This window comes from Falco cherrug, chromosome 3, assembly GCF_023634085.1.
Source record: "Falco cherrug isolate bFalChe1 chromosome 3, bFalChe1.pri, whole genome shotgun sequence".
NCBI lineage: Eukaryota > Metazoa > Chordata > Aves > Falconiformes > Falconidae > Falco > Falco cherrug.
This window is the reverse complement of record NC_073699.1, coordinates 39,112,705-39,133,727: the sequence shown is the minus strand read 5'-3', so window position 1 is coordinate 39,133,727 and position 21,023 is coordinate 39,112,705. Positions and strand designations below refer to the sequence as shown.

Sequence of the window (21,023 nt, the reverse complement as noted above, 5' to 3'; positions counted from 1 at the left end):
GCAAAATATTTCCAACATATAATTAAATTATTTCGGTAATATTTCTTTTCATTACTAGTACTGATATGTTTTATGCAAGATATTTAAATATTTCAATCTGTTCAATTGAATACAGTTTTACAGTAGATTGCTATGTAATTGAAGTGTATGCAATATGTTTACATTCTAAAACTGTGGTTATTGGTCAGTATTTTTCATTTTTTACTTTAGATGTGGAACCTTACTGCTAAAACTACTTTCTATTTTTCTTTTTTTTTTTTTTTTCCTCTTTTTTTTTTTTTGTGAGGAGATTCTGATTTATAAAGAAATCAGATGTTGAGCCTCTGGTGTTACAATTGCAGCAATGGACAATGTGACTGCTACAGTAGGAATGACCTTAACACAAAGTTAACTCATGTGAAAAAGACATCTCACTGTATAGATTTATAGTTTTTACCTTTTAAATAAATCAAATTATCTTAATGCTTTATTTCCTTTCAAAACCAAAAAAGACTCAGCTGGTTATATTTACCTGGATATTACAAAGAATGTCACTGAATATATATGAACATCTTTAACAAATCAACATTCTGAAAATGCCTAGAGCTAATGTAATTTAGTATGCATGGAAGAAGATGCTAAATATATTGGCCTTCAGCAGAAAATAATAAAATGGTTTGATTAGGTTTAATTTAATTATTGTTGCAAGTGAAAATCCTCTATTCCTGCCTTCTCTGTCCTTCAAAGAATTCCTCATGGAAGAAAAGCAGTAAAAAATCCACTTACCATGTTGCAAAAAGGCATGTCAGTCAAGGCCATTATGAGGTCTTGTCCAGTCATTTCCTTGTCTTTTTTTTTTTTTTTTTTTTTAACTGTAACAGCTGAACTTCAGTTCTTTGCAATCTATACTCTCAATATATATCTAATCTGGTGCCTTCCTGACCTCCTGGTGGAAAACAAAAGTAGAAAATCTGCCAAGACTTTACAAGACTTAAAAGTTAAATTAACAAAATGCAATAAATACCATGTTGGTTAATGTTGCTCTTTCAGGACTCATCAGAGAAGATTCTTCTACACTGTGATTATTCTTGATTTGTAGTCTGGATGTATTTGACTCCTCCTTATTCCTTCCTGCAGGTAGGTGAGCTCTCCATTATACATTTCCTGTACTAAATTCCAAATATCAAAATCATAGGAATTTTTTGTCATCACTTTCTGTACAAAGCAAATATTTCTAGCCAATACTATTACTTCTTTTTCTCAGTATCTCTTAATATAATTTACCACAGTGTTAAATTACTAGGTAATCCATATGCTCCATCCTTTCTAAACAGGTTCTTGGAGCATTTTTTTCTTACTCCTTTCAGTAGGTTCCTTTGCTTTTCAAAGCATAGAAGTTAATATCTTTTTATCATTTATTCAGGCTTCTATCATATGCTATTGCTTGTCATGAAGAAGAGCCATGTCCGAATGCAAGTAATGCCACTTTTTTTTATAGGAACCATACAACCATTTTCAGAAAATATATTTTCTTTTTTTTTATTAGCACTTCACAGTTATAGAAAACATCTGAGGCATTATACTCAAGATTATTTTTTTGGTGGGTTTACATAGAGTGTTCTAAGTCTGTCTGAAAGGTGGAAAGAAGAATACATCAAGAGGACTGTGAAATCTAGTTAACCAGTACTTAGTAGCTATTACCAGCTGAATCTTGGTTTCTAAACTGCTTCCATTGGAAATTTCTTCCACCCTACTTTGCAGTGTATGTTCATATGCATTCCTATTCCTATGCAGTCCATTTATATGTCAGTTCTGGTGAGCAAGCAGCAGACAGAAGAATTACAAATCAGTGAAACATTGTTTACATATAGTGTTCATTCACCTATCCTTATCTTTCCTATCTTTTTCCTTTTTCTTTTCCTTTCTCCTACATACTGCCTTGAAAAATATATATTTCATGCTGTGCTGAATTCTTGATATTTCTGTGCTTATTTCTAGATACTAATTGACTTTGGAGACTTTTGGACTATGAAAGAAATGAACAAATTGTCTTTATACTTGTCTTGATTGACAACACTGGTTTTGAGGAATCTTTGCTGTTCTGATTAGTGGTGGGTGTAAAAGTAAAACTGTCTCTAAGAGATTCTGTTGTGCATGATGCTGGAGGGGGAACACAAGAAATACCATTACTGGTAATTTTTCTATCTCAAATTTTTCCTCATGCAGAAGAGCAGCTAAATCGTTTCATGCTGCCACATCAACAATACTGAAATATGGAAAAATCCTTGACTTTGTGGGTGAGGTTGATGCAATTTTGATGGATGTGAGTGCTTGGCATATTCATCTTTAATTACCATCTAGAATTGTTTCAGGGTTTCTTTTTTTTTTTTGAAACAAGGAAGAGTAAAAACAAGCCTCAAGAAATAGTAAAAATTTGGTTTGGCTGAAGCTTACTGAAACAGAGTTATATTGATTTTGGCTACTTCTATTCCATATATTTAGTTGATCTGAACATGTTTTTTGTTATTCAATATCAATAATTCTAGTATGTTATAGTTGGAAGGTATATTTCAAATTAATATTTCCCATACTAGAGAACTGTGGATTTTACTATAAATTGCAAGAATATGTATTATTAGCTTGATGCCAACTATATATTTTTGTTAATATTTGTAGTAAGTGTTCATACTGCAAGGAACTTGATACTAAACTGTGAATTCAAATCCTGTTGCTGACTTGCAGGGTTTTTCAAATTTTAATATAATGTAATTATACATTTGAGCTGCCATGTCAATGGACATGATTGAGAAAAAGGCTAGCTCCATTTTCTTCATTTTCTTTATTCCCCTCCATCAGATATTTATACATATCAATAGGATCCCCCTGAGCCTTCTCCCTGACAATGTCAGGGACTGGGTGGTCTCTGAGTAGTTGGTGTGTTCAACCTCTCCTCGTAGGAGAGATGCTCCAGTCCCTTATTCCTCTTTGTGGCTCTTTGTTGGTATCACTCCAGTATGTCCATGCCTCTCTTGTACTAGGGAGCATCATTTTCTCTGCTCGCTGTAGACAGGTGCCATTCCCCTCCTACCATATGTATATGAATCCCTACATCAGCTTAAACAGTTCCTGGAACTCTTATGGTTTTATCCGAATGCTCCCAGAATGGAGTTTAGTCTTCACTTGAGAAGTTTTGGGGGTTTTGTTACCATCTCAGATTCAAGCAGTTAAAATTAGTTTGATTAATCCATAAAACAACATAGGCAAAATGGGAAATTGTAGACCTGAATATGAATGATTAATGAAGCAAACTGTCAGGAGTTTGCTTGCTTACCTTTTATAGATTGTAGCTTTAATGCAGCAATTCTGCATTAATATAATTACAAATTTACACAAATAACAGATAAAGTATGGAGAATGAGATAGAAAATTAAAGAATGATGGCACATCTGTGAGATACTGGATGCATAATAAGGGTGTAGGTATTCTTGCACTGCTAGATAGAGGGTATCTCTGCCTGCCTATTTGACCTTATCATTACATCTGCTATATTGTGGTGGCATTCTGGTACTTCAGTTCCAGAAGAATTTAGATATGCAACTTTTCCAAAGCTCCTATAACTAACTGCACACATTATTCACAAAGAACAGCTTCTGCAAAATAAGAGTTCTGGCCTCCTTCTGGCTACATATGTCCACATCTGGAATAAATCTAACTTAAATCAAGAAAAAAGAATCGTTCTATGCTTCTCACATATCTCTTTGCATGTCATGACTAAGCCAAAATTTGACTGTGCCCATTGTCTTACTTTCTTCTAGTAAGTGTGAGGAAAACTATTTGACGTGTTTGTGTGAACACTGAATATTTTCCAGAGAGCTTGGGAAAATTTAAGTCTGTATTTTAACTTCTGTATGAATAAAAGATATAAGATTCTTAAATATTGGTAAAACTAATAATTTAGGGGAATTGTAATACACTTTCCTATTCATACACACCGCACAGAATCGTAATATTTTCCTTGCCATCTGTATTACTGGTAACTGGTCATGGGTTCATTATTTTGTTTGACAAATAATATATATTTTAACATAAATAGCCATAATGTAGCTTTGCTTGCATTGCCATCATGCAGTTATATCTGTTTAAAGACATTTTGGCTAGAGTAGTTTTAATATTAAAAGCATATAGCTGTGTCATTTTTTTTTCTTCTTTTTGTTTTTTTATTCTTGTGTCTATAATTGATTAATGTTCATTTAGGTGAATAATTTATAACTCATACAGCTTCTGCCTTATTAATTGTTTAATTTCAGAGAAAGTAACTGGGTACTAAGGAGAAGCAAGTTGTCATGCAGAGGGACACATTCCATTTAAATACTCCATTGATACATAGAGTAGATGTGGTCAAAGTACTTCATATGTGCTTCTTACATCTACTACTGTACTTGTAAAGAAAAATAGTGATAATGAAGATTAAAGGGTATTAGGGTTATTTTAAAAGAGGCATTTGATAGCATGTGATTTGTAAAATTTTATGATCCTGTGCTGGTTTTGTTTTTCCCTATGTCATTTTTTTGCATTGTTAGTTTTCTCCGTAGTAAACCAAGCAGAAAGAGGAGCACATTGCACGAATATTGCTCACACTTAATAATAAACAAGATTACATATGAAAATGATTAAATGATAAAATTAACCTTAAATTGTAGATAAGCCTTTCGCCTTTGCAATTGAAATTAATCTTGAGACATATTTAGATCAAAGGAGCAGAATCTGAATCAACATTGATCTTTTGATGAGGTTATACAGTAGTTCTCCTTCGCTTGAGAACCTATGACATTTGCTAGACAGAACTTAATTTCATTTTAGGTAGATCAAGAAGAGTTCTTCCTTATTAGAGAGAAGTAGCTAGTGGTGCTTAACACTTTGGAGTTGGCTAAGTGTTGCGATCAGAGTATGATGATGAAACATTTTTGGAAGATTTTATTTTAGGAATTGCTAATAATAGCAGCTTCACAGTATTTGTACATACGACATAGCTAACTTCACCTTGTACTTTAAAGTGTGCTGTTTATAGAAAGGTAATTAAAGAAAGACAGAAAATTAATCCAGGGATCTTGTGTGTTAGCTTTCTGTTGTAGTTATTTTACTGTTCTTTGAAAGAACTGAATTAGTTATTTTTAGTAGTATTGGGAAGGAAGAAAAAATAAAAGTCAAATAGCCTGCAGTTGAATTTCTTTGTTTTGATCCTGACATTTAAAAACTGGCAAGTTATTATATGTCACAGAAAACAGGTATGGATATATCATCTCCTTCTGCCAAAGCCAAAAGTTGTTAATAAGATGCCTATCTCCTTTTCTTTACTTAGAATTGATAGCATGTTCTGTGAGCAAAATAGTCCCAAAATAATTTGCATTTTCCACATTTGCGGAGCTGCATGCCTTACACTCAAGAGCAAAGACATGGAGAAACCCATGTTCTTCTTTACTATGCTATAGTGATAGGAAAAGAAGAATAGCTTGCTGTCTTTACATTTCTCCTATCCCTATGAGTGCTGCACGAATCTCTCTTACAGCAAAGAAAACGGATTGAGAAGGCAAATACTTTTGTGTTTCTTATGGTCTCAAACAGCAGGAGGTCTTCATGTGATATGATACCTGAAGGGCCCTGTAAGTTCTGAGTCTATTACTAGCTACCTGTCCAACTTCTTTTCCAAGAAGCATCAGGTGTATACAATGGCTGGATTCGCAGGCATGATTGGTTCTCTGCAATCATCTTTCATAGCTCTGGCAATGAGGAAGAGGCACCTATTCTCAATAAACCTTTACAGAGCAAGGTTCCCATAGGTCCCAGCAGTGTCTCTAAAAGGAGAACTCCAGGGTGCAGCTGGATATCATCCAATCTTGCAGTGCCAACTTTTTTTTTCCCTCAGATCTTTACTCTTTGCAGTGCCAACTAATTCTCCACTTATCAAATGTTCTATAAAACAAGTAATCGCAGGAGGACATCTCTTGAAGATACAACAGGCTGCAGTCCAAATGTTGCATTCTTTAACCCTTCAATTCACAATGAAAGCAGCCTGTATCTTTGGCAGTTACTTACTGCATATAATAGATCTTTCTCAAACTGAAGACTCTGAGTTGCCTGAAACCTCAGCTATTGTGATTTCTGGGACTAATGAGGCTCTGCTGACTGTAACACTACTTATGTTTTCTGATGTAGGAAAAATTCAAAGTCAAGGTGTCTCTCAAACTTTTTCAGGAAACTCAAAGCCCTACAATGGAACCTGTATCTAAAAAGTGCCTCACAAATTAGTATGTCTAGGAGAGACTGAAGAAAAAGAGGAGTAACATAAAAATGAATTGGATGCGTTTTTAAAGAAAATTGAAGTGGTTTGGGTTTGGGGTTTTTTTGTTTGTTTGTTTGTTTTTTAAATATATAACCTGATACCTCAACTAATGTTAAGCATTCTAAAGTGGAAAAATGCCAGAAACTCTGAATTCAGGTAACATAGATGAGGATAAGGAATCTCAGGAATAGCAGAACTATATAAATGTGATTTAAGGCTCAGACTTTCTCTGTGTATTCTTACAGCTTTTAAGTGTCTTGCAGTGTTAAGTAAAATAATGTTGTTTCCTCCTTCAATAATGTTCACTGACTTCTGTACATGTATGGCACAGTATTAGTGCATATGACATTTTGGCATTTTCACAAATGTTTTCTCAGTTACATGCTATGTATTCTGTCTGTCAGATGCCAACATATTCATGTACAAATAAACAGCAGATTGTTTCATAACACTTGGTGAAGGGAGTTCCAGAAAAATACTAGAAAATGATTTGATATAATTGTTTGAAGGGAGATTAAAGAATGTGTAAAGGATCAAGTATAGGAGAGCAGTCCAAGAAAAATGGAGCAGTTCACTGACTGAAACATGGCTATTCCCTTTAGATGTCCCTTAAATCCTGTAAGTGGAAACAGACAAATACACAGAGGGGTTACAGGGAATGGAAAAATCTTATGTTGGGAAGGAAGGACCAACATACATAGACCAAGAAATGGAGGAAAACTATTTGATAAAGTTGAACTCATATGCTGAGTGAATTCAAGGACAGTTTCCAATAGTAGGCAGGCAGGTTTCATATAGCTGAAAAGATTAAGGTGCTATACAGTACAGAAACTAGTGGTGGTATTTAAATTCTTGTAGTGGGATATTATTTGGAAACAGGAATGATTTAGAGAGGCAGAGTGGTTTGCTAAAGCATTTATAGGTTATTAAATGATAAAAATTAAATTTGAAGGCTAGAAAATGTAATGTTTTATCATTTAAAGTTACTGTAAAGAGGTAGTAAGGTACCTGGAAAACACTAGCTTGGCAAATACAATTTCTAAATCTTTTCTTCTTACAGAGAAACCTAAAGTTTATTATCATAACTGATATGTTATGACGCTACTATAGGAGAAAAATTCAGCCAAAATTGTAAATTTGCTCCAATTGAACCAACATAGTGCACAAATGTAAAAGTGTGGGGGTTTTTTGTTGTTTGTTGTTTGTTTTTTTAATTTTATGCTAACTGTATCACCAATAAGTTGTTTTTAAACTGCTTTACAAATACTAACTACTTAAGGGATGGTGGCAGGTAAAGAGTGGAAAGAAGTGTGAGTCCTCCTGGGTATGTCTTGCTTCTGCTGTGAACAAGCAACGTTGGATACAATTGTCCAGGCTGTCCTTTGAGCTTTGAGGTTAACTAACAACTTGTAGTTAGATCCCTACTGTTTCCAAGTTAATTGGTCCACCTTCTCACATTCATACAGAAATCATGCTGCCCTGGAAAGTCAGTTCAAACTTCCTGACATTAAGACAGCATTTTCACAGGGGAAAAAACAAGGCATTTTCTTAAAGATCAAGATACTATAACCTTAGAGAAGTGGGCCCTAAAAGTATAATATTGAAAATTTCCTGGACGTTTGTGTTTCCTTGATATGATGTGAAAGAAATAATAATTCTTGTAAGAATCAAAATGCAGTTTGCGTCTGACTCTAGGTCAAAGCGTTAGATAACAGGCTATGTGGATATCCTGAGAGACTGTCACAGCATGGGTTAGTGAAGGGGTTTCTTATAAGACAATAAAAAGACAACAGACTAGAATTCTCTATTAGTGTACCAGTAAAATGGAGAGGATATTCCTAATTAACGTTAAGATCATGCACAGCTCTTTGTGAATGCAGGGCCTAAGTTGTATGGTCAGTAGAGCTTAGATGTAGCATAGAGACATGAGTACAAATGTGGAAAAAATTCAAATCTAGCCTTGATTTTCAACCATAGTGGAAAGTTTAGATTTATTTTTTTTTAATGAAAGAATTCTTTAATCTAGCAACCACGTAGAGCCCTGATGTCTGTACTTCTAGTCATTATAGAATCCTTATTCTTTTTTTTTTCTTCTGAATTTATAGTTTATATCTAAAATATTTGATTTGTTTAATTCCTACCAGGAAGGTAAACACACCTCTTTGTTTTTCCCCTTGTAAGACCCTATAAAATTGTGATGCTACAAGTATTTTCTTTAGATTTTGCCTTTTTTTTTTTTCCCCTGTTTGCCATTTTATGGAGTTACTGCTATATTATCACTGTTTTAGCTGTTATTTTTAAATTCAGAGGGAATCTGTGGGACCAATGAGAATACATTGATTTTCTCTAAAGGTACTTAGAAGAAAGAGGTCTAATAGAAATCCTTTTTCTGTTTAAGAGCTATGAAAAATGCAGTCTCACTTACAGGATAGTCAAAGGAAAATACAGAAAGTGTCCAGCAGAAGAATGAGACTTCAGTCTCCCTCTTTGTGATTTTTCATTGTGCCCATCGTGGTGAAGCTTGCAATCTCATGCTAAAGATTTGTAGTTAATGCTAGAACTTTTCTCGGACATAAGGGAATTTCAGCAATGTTCCACAATGGAGCAGAAGAGACATAAGATAAAATGGCTCCAAATGAAATCCATTCTCTTTATTTTGGCTGAGTCAAACAGGAGGTAGCACTTTTCATGTGTTCATATGAGAAGGTGTTTGCTCTCTCCCCACCTCAAAAATAAGTTTATCTGAGATTTTTTTCTAAAATGAAATGGGACTTGGGTCAATGCTTAGACTGTATGAGATACCAGACCTATATAAAAAGACAGGAGATCAGATTTCCTCCAATACTACATTTTGCAAAGGAAATCACAACCTTGATTTTGTACTGCTGGTAACTAAAAGGCAAAGAAGCATTAGAAGCATCTTGTATGTTTTCTGTGTGCTCTTTTATATTTTTGAGGTGTCCCACTGCTTAATAGTGCTACCACTTTAGGTGAAACCCTTTCCTTAAGTCTGCATGCAACTATCTCTGCTTTGGTATCTTTGCCACAAAAAAGGCATTAAATATCCTGTAGAAAGTAGTCAAGAGAGAAAAGAAAATTCACAGTTTGAACTGGGACTGTTTTCGGGTTTCTGACTAGCAGCTGCCATTCTCATCATGAGGTCATTAATCCAGCTGAATGGGGTGTCAGTCTACTATATTACGACTTCTATACCTTTACAAATAGATCCCCTGATAGCAGATCTGGGTTCTTAAGCTCAACAGAAACTGGTTTCTGTGATTATAAAAACACTAAGGAAGAATTTTCTAGCATCTGTTAGAGCCTTCCACCCTCTCCTTGATAACCTTATTCCACGTTCTTTTTTGATCCAATGGTTGAGGTGGCTAAATTATTAGATTTATTTCAGAACTCAGCAGTCAAATGGTTTCTTGATTCATCACTGCATTTTTGGGCATCAGTTATTTACCTTAATTTTTAAAAAATCACTGAACAATGTTATTTTTTCATTGTGTGCAGGTATGGGTACAATTGGGAAACTAAAACTAAAAAGTCAGGATTATCACAGTTTACTGTAAATTAAAGTTATGAAAAGAATAAGATATTTTCACTGTTTAAAAAAGGCTTCTTTTTTTTTTTTTAGAAAAGAATGTAAAAATGGTGATACCTGTGTGTTTGCTATATTTCTGAAAGATCTATCAGTTTGTGTACTGCATACATGTATGTATGTCTTTCAGACTCATATCAATCTGACAGATGCAAAAAGCAGAAAAGACAAAGAAAACCTAGTGTGAACTTCATGCAAATACAGTTACATCAGATGTTTTATATTACAGTTGTATAGGAAAGTGTGCCATTTTATAAAAGAAAACGTAGAAGATATGAAGTTCTTCTGAGTGCACCTTTCTAATTTAGAAAGCCCATTCGTTTTCTGCTGTTAGATTATAGTTTGAATTCAAAGGAGTAATTCTTCAAAAAAAGAATCAGCCTTATTTGTTCAATTCTATATCAAGATTACCATGAATGTAAAACAATATAATGAAAATAATAGCTGAAGGAGTCTGCCCACCTCCAGGTTTTTTTTCTGATTATTTTCTGCAAAATCTCACCTTTATATATATTAATATAATTAAAATAAGAATGTCAGCTCCTGCTTTGAGTCTAACTTGGGCTTTATAAACTAGCTTGACTCTTGGAATTTTTCAGTACAATTGAAAATTAGGTATTAACTTTAAAAACAATGCTAAATATTTATTTTTTTAGGCTGCTATTTTCCTGTTGCACCTTAAGGTATTCTAAAAGGGATGCTGTTTGGTGTTTGTTTAGAATACAGTTGTGAAAAAGAATTGGTTTTTATTCTCACAACAAACTTCCTTGTAAGCACCTGAAAAATATCAAGAATTTTAAAAAAGTAAATGTATGCTTAAGTCTGTTGCATACAGTTCTGTCCATGCTCGTACATTACAGAGGTAGTTTAATCACCCATAAGAAATTACTAGCTTCTCTGTTCGTGAAGCATGACATTTCAATTGCACAGCCAATAAAAGAATTACATGAAGAGGGCTGAAATGATTTACTGTATGGAAAGCCACAAGACCAAGGTTACCATGGTGAACTACCTTTCTGTGCATACAAGGTCAAGTGAGAGTGACCTGTCAGTGGACAACCTTCAGTGCTAACATAGTAATATATTGCACCAACAATGGTTTGTTATCTGCTTTTTAAATAATTATAAACATTTTATTATTGGATATTTTTTCATTGCTTTTTTTTTTACATGTGGACAATAATGAATGCAGAAATCATTTTATGCTTCAGTAACAGTAGTTTTAACAGCATTAGATGAACATCTATGTTTAACAAATTTTTATGAATTGTAACTGTATACAGTAATGTTTCTCTAGGTATGTTCAGAGGTTAAAAAAAGCTTACCAAGGTTTTCCAGATATTTAATCTAATGTGTATGAGATTCTAGTTGATGCTTTTCGTATTTTCTGACTCTGCATTATTGTATATTGCAGAATTCTTCATTCAGTTCCAATGGGGCTGGAGATAGGGAAGCAGGGAGCACTGCAAATAGTCTGTGTACAAATATTGTCAAAGAAAACATACAATTATAATTAAAATGTTTAGAAAAAAGTCTGAAAAGCAGGGAGTTCATCTAATGGTTCTCTGAAAAATATTTTGTTGATGCATAAAATGAGAGCTATACTAATAAATGTCTCTTGAATTACATATGCTGTAAGAAAATGAAACCCTTTGGGTTATGAATCTTGGATTTAAAGAAGCAGTCATCAAATATTTAAGATGAAAATGCAGTAACACATGCTAGCTGTCATGTGTAAGTTTGGTGAATGTTATGACAAGGTTTTTAAAACATTCATAGTCAGAGTATTTTTATAAAAATGTTCATTAATTCAAACAGACATTCATATCTGGCAACCTGCATTACAATCGAGATTTCTAGATGCATTAGAAATCTTTGTAAAGCCAAGAAAATATGGGTGAAATATATAGCAATCATGTTTAAATTATACATTATAAGCCATACCTATCGGTATGTTGTCATATTATGCATTAAATTTAGTGCATCAATCAGGTTGTTATAATTCTGATGTCGCCAAAAGGCACAAAATATGACAAACAGGACTAGGCATGTAGATATTATCATACTCAATAATTCAATGAGCATTTGTTTTATGTAAATTAACTCCTGTTAATAAAAATTACACTCATTTATTACACCACTTCCATGTGATAATTAAAAAAATGTCCTTTTTCTTGCAAATCGTTACAAAATGTGAATAATGCATTTGTTTAATATCTTTATAAACAAAATCCTACCATCAGATTAGTTCTGGAAATGAAAGTGTTATTGATTTCTATAATAATTTCATAATACTGTTACATTGCAGGGCTGAAACTGCTAATCTTGTTTTTGTGGAGAACTCTATGCATTTAAAGCAGTGCTTGAACTCTCACATACAGCATATAAACAACATTAATTTGATACAGGCTGCTATTGTTGAATCTGCAGGAAAAGTACCTTTCAAAATATGGAGAATAAAAGAGGGAGATACTTCTAACTGTAGCTTTTAACATAATAAATACAACTATCTAATAAAACAGTGTTGCAGAAGAGTGGCTTTTCTCAACACATTCAAGCATATTGCGTGGTAATATACCAAAATTTCAATATGGTTTCGATCTTCTTAATTTATACTTGAAATATATATCAACTTGAGGAAAGTTTAGAGCTGTTGTCTTAATAAATCCCTGGCATGTCTATGATTATAAGTGATCTCTAAAGGAAAATGCAATATATCACCTGACCTTGTGTCTATTTTCCCATTTAAAAAAAAAAATAAAAAAATAAAACCAGAAGCTTATTATTCCCTGCTTTTAATTCCAGAATGTTAGGGTTCATTGGATTTTCTTTTTTTCTCTTTATTTTTTTCTCTTTTCAATAATTAGACTTTCTTAAGATGTTAGTTTGCTGATCTTACTAGAACAGAAGACAGAAGTGAGTAGGTGTGTGGGAAAAGACCTAGAAGTTTTCTTCTCACTGTTCCAGTTCTCTCCCCCATCCCACTGGGGAGGAAGGAGCAAGTGGCTGTGTGGTGCTTAGTTGCCAGCTGGGGTTAAACTGCAACAACTTTCAAAGTGTAAATAGCATCTAGGTACCATGGGTATATGCAGCATATAAATTACTAACTCAATGTGGAGGGATTTTTCTCAGTAAGGCTTGTACTTAAGTGCATACAAACTCTATATGCTGGTGGAAAAGAAACAAAACACAGCAACAGGCAGCAGCCTTTGTTCGGCAGGAGAGAGTATTAAGCACAAATCAAAGCAAGCAACAAATGTAAAAACATAAGTGAACAAAAATAGCATTTTAACCTGAAGATAAATCCTTACTACTTCTCCTTACAGCTATATAACTAGAATTCATACCCATGTGGAGAGAAAAAAGGAAGAGAAAAAGAATCTTTGTACGCTAAGGGTCACGTGCAACCTATGGCAAGTGCTACAGGTATGGCAAATCTGAGTCTCTTGAGTTATGTATGCAGCACTGAACATGGGAAGAGGATAGTTACACCATTTAATAGTGGTATATTTAAAGTAAGATGGCCTCACCTATATTTAGGGGAAGATGAAACTTGAATATAGTAATACCCTTAACTATTCAAAATGTTTTCATAAGCTACTAAGTAAAACTTCTGGGAAGTGTTAATTTTCTAAAAGCATTTTCTCTCACATAATCCTTCCGTCTTTTCATGATCTATATGTTTTTCTCTGACTGCAGGTTTTTTTCTACAGATCTGCTGAATTGGCACTGCCAGTTCATGTAACAGTAATACTTCATATAGCTTCCAAAAATTTGGCAAGGACTTCTGAATAAGTATTTTTGGATAAATCTGTATGTAGCTTATAAAGTATATTTAGTGGATAGATGTTGCATTCTATAATAGCATGTAATACTTACCATAAGGGTCTTTAATTGTGAATGTAATTATTATTTTCATTATGAGGAAGACACTTTGAAAAAAGAATGGTCCAGATGAAGTTTCTTGCTTTGAATTCTCTTTCTTGGAAAACTGCAGGTACATGTTCATAATTTGACAGCACTGCATTACGGATTAGCTAGTGAAGGCTATTCTACAGTGAGCTCTGCAGTCATCTCATTGACCTCCTTGAAGCATATAATCTCTGTGACACCAACACTGCTGCCAAACTCATGTTTAAGTGTTGCAGCTAACCAAGTTTTTAAAAGAATTGTATTTAAAACTCAAAAAGACATGAATGTTGAATTCTGAAAAAAGTAATTTTATAAATAACGTGTTTTGTAATTCCTAAGGCTATAAGGAAAATAATTGAGAAGTACTGATTCAGGGTTTTCTACTGTATAAACAAAACCTTATTTTAGATGTTAATGAATTAATAGTATATTCATATACACTGATGACCTATATGTGAAGTATTAACAATGCAATTTAAAATGTCTAAAGGATTAAGTTCCTTAAATATTTTTAATAGAAAAAGATTGTCTATAAAACAGAAGTAGTTTGTGCAATAAAGTATTTAAATACCTAAATTAGTTGTATACTTTAGGGGAGAAGAGTTGCCTAAGTTGAGAATACAAAACTCTAGAAAAGTACTTAAATCTAAATACAAACTCAAGGTCTGTTTAAAAGTAGATTGTGCATTTCCAAAGATAACTCGAGTGTGAATGTATTGTTTTGCTGGCACAGACTTACTAGGTAGATGAAGGAGCCTGTATCCTTTCAATTCTCCTCTGTTTGCATAATATGGTCATATGACATAATAACAGTAATATGATGCAAAGGGTACTTCTACTTCAGTTCCTGGCTACAGGAGCTGAATCAGGTGATGAATAACCTACATACAAGTACCAAATTCCACTTAGAGAACTCTGTGCAGTTGACTTTGCTGAGACAGTTTCTCTCCAAGATAAAATCCTAGTTTGGATTATAAAATTTAGGGAAAAGCAAATTTCAGTTGGAAGCAATTTGAAGCCATAAATTTAGAAAGAGAAGTAAGTTGTAAAATAACAGTAGGGAAGGGACTTGTCTGTGAAGCGTGGGTATAAAGAAGAGAAGAGTTTGGAACAGAAGGAGGAAGGAAGCAAACTGTAACCTAAAGAAAATGGACCTTTACATAACCCTTGAATAGCTGCAATATATTATATCCCCACTCAAATACTTTTTCTGCTGTCACTATCTACTTTGTATCCCTTCTTTGTCCAGGTTTTCCATACTGTCTCACCTTAATGTCAGTTTTCCTTAGGTGTATCTTTTACATTCTAAATTGCCCCCAAATCTCTGTGTTTACCTATCTGTCTTTGATTCTGAGTGCCAGTCCCTTTTTCTAGCTTTGTCTTCCATCTATTGTTTTATTAGTACTTATTTTCCACCCCAGGTGACCTTGCTTTTCATCACATTATTTCTACACCAAATGCTTTGGTTGCCCTTAGCGCTAACCTTTATATTCACAACTCCCCTTGTATTTGTTCATAAAAATGAGGAAAAACAGTCAGTGAAAAGTTCATTCAAAGCAAAGATCAAAATCCCTGGATGTAGTAGAACTGAACTTTTAAAGGTATTATTTATTGACATATTTATTTATGTAGTCGCTTTCTTTGTGTTTTTTTCCATGTTTGTGGACTTTGCCCTTGCCTACTACAAAAAATATAATTTTTACTTTTATACAAAAGTCCAAAAGTTCTCATGTTTTTGTCTTTTGACTTTTGCTCATTTATCCTTAGGAGTTATGGTATTAATATTGGTAGCGTACTGTTATCGATCCATTTCACATCTTTTCCTGATTTGTAAACAGAGGTTTTTTTCAAGTTTAGAGTCATTCAGCAATGGATCGGGATCCATTTTTTTGTGGACAGATCCAGTCAAAAATATTGAAAACAACATGTAAACTAAGTCCAGTTTAATCCCATGCGGGTTAAGCTGCTTTGTATTTTGGGGTTCACTCCTATATTATCAGCAAAATGCAGAAAATAAAAATGTATTCCAGTAGAGGCTGAACTGAGATACATGTCTCTCATACTTGAGCTGTTTTCTTTCTCTGTGCTATTTGTTTCAATCTGCACAGCTGTTCATTCAAGAATGTGTAGATTTTGGAAGGCACACCTGGATTTATAGCTCATCTTTCGGATCCATGTTCCTTTCTTTGAAAAAGTTCATTGGAATAGCATTGCTGGCATTGTGTCCTTAAGCAGTTCAGATATAACTACCCCCAGTGACATGCTTACTGCATTTCCGTATACAGGATGACTTTCAGCCTAAGAAACATTTGTAAGACTACTCCTACCAAAACCAAAATGATCAATTATTTTATACTGGTCCAGTTTTCAGCTTCATTTCTTTCTTCAAGTCAGCTGAGGGATATTTCTGCGTTACCAGAAGATGCCATTTCAGTTTACATCTTAAACTATACTTTGTCCCCAGATGATGTTGTAAAATGAATTGCATTCAGGCAGAGGCTTCTCAAGCACAACTGCTTCATTTAACAGCAGCATATAAAGATTCAGCTCCCAATACCTGGAGTTATTTCTTCGCTAACAGTTATAGCATCAGACTTAAACTGGAAATGTGTTTTGGAGAATGCAGGTTTTCTGAGCCAATTAACTTATATTGTGAAATATACAGCATAACATTTTTTTCTGTTTTAAGCAAAGGCAACTAAGAAACTTAAAAAACTCAGAAGTCTTGTGTCAACTTCTGAGATAAGAATAAAAAATTAAATTAAGGGTTTCTCTGAGACTTTTGGTAATTTCAAATGGAGCAAGAATTCCTGTCTTCATCTCTTTGCCTTCCAGAAGTTTTCTAACAAACTTAATCACAGTTAATCTTTAAAATTCTGTAGACTATAGTAGAAAGGGAATAGAAAATTCCGTATTGATGTGAACTTCTGTGAAATTCTACCATTACAGAAATCTTACTGTGAGGACTCAGAAGTGATATACTGTACACTACATTTTTAAAAAAGCTGACTATACATTTCTTATTTCATCTGAGTGCTTTCTAAGTGTTCATGGATACTGTTACAGAAGAGCCTTCTCATTTAGAGAAATCTTGTCAAGAGCGTATTGATAAGGAAGAAAGGCATAAAAGGATTAATTACCTGCTCAAGAAAACCAAGACCTGTGACAGAAGTGAAACTTCTGAGATTCTGAGAAGAAGGACCAATGTTTCCTCCTAGTGTTGACTGGGTTTGTAAATGACGTGGACCTACATGATTTTTTTAAACTCCTCATTTTGTTCTGTTTTCTGTAAACTCCTCATTTTGTTCTCAATCTCTTTCCTGAGAAGACTCAAGGAAGAACTTAATTATGCTAACTGAAGTAGTTTACAATGCTCAGGGTTTTTTTTTTTTTAGGTAGTAGAAAATAGCTAGTAAAGTGGTGAAGACAGATTAAAAGAAGGCATACACTGGATCCAGAAAACACCCTCCCTGAAAAACTGGAAGCTGATGAGTCATTGATTTTAAAAATATTAATGTTTCTTGACATTAGTAATTTTACTTACTGTTGTCTGGTCTTGTACAGTATCTCCCTTATGAAAGTGTATTGAGAAAGGTTACTTTCACAAATATGACTTTTTAGTTGGTCTTTCAATTTGGTTGTGTCATGCATGCAGCAGGAATTGCATGGATAGCTGAGAGTGTTTAAGTTTTTCATATTTCAGAGCTGTTAGAAAACCAGAAAAAATCAGTGTCATCCATGGTGAATTATACTTTTAGGTTCTGATGGGGAAAAAGGCTAAGCCAAATTATTTCAGATTTTGAGGTTTTTTTTAGAGGAATCCCAGAATATAATGATGAATGAACAGACAATGTATTTTATGTACTTCTCTTTAGGGCTCATTTTTGCCATCTTTTTTATTCACTCTCATGTGCAAGAAGGTCATGTGCCTTCAGTAAGTGAGCATAGCCCAGGCTATACTATTTCCTTGTTGATTGTGTGTGATGTAATATCAGTTCAGTGCTTGATATTTTTCCAGATTACGGAGACTAGCATGAATACAGGCATATTACACTCATTTTAGACTAGAGAAATGTGTATAATGAGAAAATAACTTTAAAACCTAGCCAGTAAAATGTTTTCATCCTCAACTAAGACCATGGTCTTTTCATTTGCGGGGTGGCAGAGGGTCTGCTCTGCTCTTAGGGTTAGAAAATTCAGGAGTAGCCAAAATTATTTTTTCATTTGCAGTTGGTTTTTTTCTGTTGTAGCTTTAGCTGTTGATGTTAAATTTTCATCCCATCACTAAAGATTAGAAAACTGGTTTAATTTTTGCATTAAACATTGATATTATGTTCAGGATGTCATGCCACTGTAGACATCTTTCTGTTTTCTGTAAGAAAGGAGACTGCATTATATACCTTACTTCTATTAGTGATGGAGGTTATCAATGAGTCCAATATTGCTAAACCTTTGGAATATTTAAACCTATACTAAATCTATACACCTCATAAGAATCTTCTTCAGTGACCATATTTTAATATCACAGAATCACAAATAATGGTTGGGTTTAGAAGGGACCTCTGGAGACCATCTAGCCCAACCCCTGCTAAAGCAGGTTCACCTGAGCAAGTTGCACAGGGTCACGTCTAGGTTGGTTTTAAATGTCTCCAGAGAAGGAGACTCCACAGCCTCTATGTGCAGCCTGTTCCAGTGCTCTATCACCCTCAAGGTAAAGAAGTTTTTCCTCACATTCAGACGGAACTTGCTGTATTACAGTTTGTTCCCGTTGCCCCTTGTCCTGTCGCTGGGCACCACTGAAGAGCCTGGCCCCATCCTCTTGGCACCCACCCTTAAGATATCTGTAGACATTGATAAGATCCACTCACAGCCTTATCTTCTCCAGGCTAAACAGGCCCAGCTCTCAGCCTTTCCTCATGAGGGAGATGCTCCAGTTCCTTAATTATCTTTGTAGCCCTCCACTGGACCCTCTCCAGTAGTTCCCTGTCTCTCTTAAACTGGGGACTCCCAGAACTGGACACAGGACTCCAGATGCAGGCCCCACCAGGGCAGAGCAGAGGGGGAGGATCACCTCCCTTTACCTGCAGGCCATATTGTTCCTAACACACCCCAGGATCCCACTGGCCTTCTTGGCCACCAGGACACACTGCTGGCCCATGGGCAGCTTGCTGCCCAGCAGGACTCCCAGGTCCCTCTCCACAGAGCTGCCTTCCAGCAGGTCAGCCCCAGCCTGTGCTGGTGCATGGGGCTGTTCCTCCTCAGATGGAGGACCCTACACTTGCCTTTGTTGAACTTCATGAGGTTCCTCTCTGCCCAGCCCTCCAGCCTGCCCAGGTCTCGCTGAATGGCAGCGCAGCCTGCTGGTGCGTCAGCCACTCCTCCCATTTTGGTATCATCAGCAAATGTGCTGAGGGTGCACTCGGTCCCTTCTTCCAGGTCATTGATGGACAAGTTGAAGAAGACTGAAGCTGGTACTGACCCCTGGGGAGCATGGCTAGCTACAGGCCTACAGCTAGAGTCTATGCAACTGATCACAACCCTGTGAGTTCTGCCGTTCAGCCAGTTGTCAATCCACCTCACTGTCCCCTCACCTAATTACCTATGAGGTTGTTATAGGAGACAGTGTCAAAAGCCTTTCTGAAGTCAGGGTAGACAACATCCACCGCCTTCCCCTTGTCTACCCAGCCAGTCATTCCATCATAGAAATCTATTTAGGTTGGTCACGCATAATTTCCCCTTGGTGAATCCATATTGACTACTCCTGATAACCTTCTTTTCCTCCACATGCTTAGAAGTGAAGGAAGTTAGCAAACCATTTTGGGTGTAAGAAATCTAAAAGTTTTTATCTTCCAGTTAATGGTCAAGATGTTAAAACTAACCATTTTTTTTTTTTTATATTGAGACTAAAAGCTAATACAGAATAAAAAAAAATTATAATATAAAAACAGTAAAGAGGAAAGTGAAAGAATAATGAATACAGAAAAAAACCCCATCCCTTTGAAATATTGATAGCTGTTTTATAGCTCTTGGTCTCCAAAACAGCTTTTTCATATATTCAGTTGTTCTCAGCAGGGATCATTATAATTTCAAAGTTTTTTATTTTAGTCTTCCTTTTATTCCTTTAGTTTTCAGGAAGATATTAACAATAATTACCCACAAACACTGACATAAAGGTGTCCCTTGATGCCTATCCAAATGAGTGGTCAATAAAGAGATTAACAGAGTAATACTCACTCTATACATGCACACCTCTGTAGAAGGGTAAACTTCTTTTCAGGCACCTAGGTGTGAACTTGAATGTTCAGAGTCAAGTTACGTGTCTACAGATCATAAAGTTTGTTGAAGTGACTGGCGAGTCAATAGTCATTACAGCCTCTTTGCTTGTAGAAAGGTTCCATTCAGCCAAATGCAGTTGCTCAACTGACCTTTTGGTCAACAGCTACAATTAAAGGCTGTATCTCCTGTACAAGATAGATGAGAACATAGTCTTCAATGCTAACAATAATAGAAAAAAGTTCCTTGCAGATCTGTCTGTCTTTCTTTTTTTTTCTTTAGGTTCCCACAATGTTGGATTATCTGCCTAAACTGATAAGAATCCATTCTTGCTCACCTCTTTTAAGGTCCACACAAGGTCCATTTTAATTTACCACTCTTCTATTGATCAGGCTTCTGCTTTCCTCTCATCCTGCAGTTCAGACATTTCTTGAGGAGTGTTTTAAAATTGTCTGCTTTTAGACACCCTATGATCTGGTGGGACTTAAAATCAGAATGATAGATATATTATTATGTCTCCTTTGAAAATATTAAATTCCTCTAGGTATGAAAGTTGCTTTCTTCTTGCCATAGGACAAATTCAGTTATATGAAGGATGACTCTTCTTGCATCTGTTTTTCAGAGGGATGATCTTTCTTCTAACGTAGCCAAATTTTCTCTCCTTTTGTCTGTAACAGTTAAACCAAGCTTCCAGTTTTCCTTCTTGAACTTGAGACCTCTGAAATAAGCATTTACCTTTCATATGTTCAAAGTCAAGGACATTTTTGATATTCACAGCCATCAGGAAATTTCCTGTGCTGTTAATTTTCCAAATTTAGCCGTTTCTACTCAATGGCTGTCCAGAAGGGTAGTGGCCTGAATTGAGTTTTACTATGAAACTGCTGAAATCGATCCCCTTAATAAAATCAGGGCATA

At 35.0% G+C, this 21,023-nt stretch overlaps 1 long non-coding RNA gene across 1 annotated transcript in view; it reads left to right on the top strand.

Annotated features, from left to right (window-relative positions):
* Window positions 1–1,026: 1,026 nt before the first annotated feature.
* Window positions 1,027–21,023, top strand: part of LOC114016920 (uncharacterized) — a 41,953-nt gene continuing 21,956 nt past the window's right edge. Inside the window, exons 1-2 of the long non-coding RNA XR_003561690.2 lie at window positions 1,027–1,116; window positions 13,250–13,349. This is a non-coding gene — a long non-coding RNA (uncharacterized LOC114016920). The remainder of the gene's footprint in view (window positions 1,117–13,249; window positions 13,350–21,023) is intronic.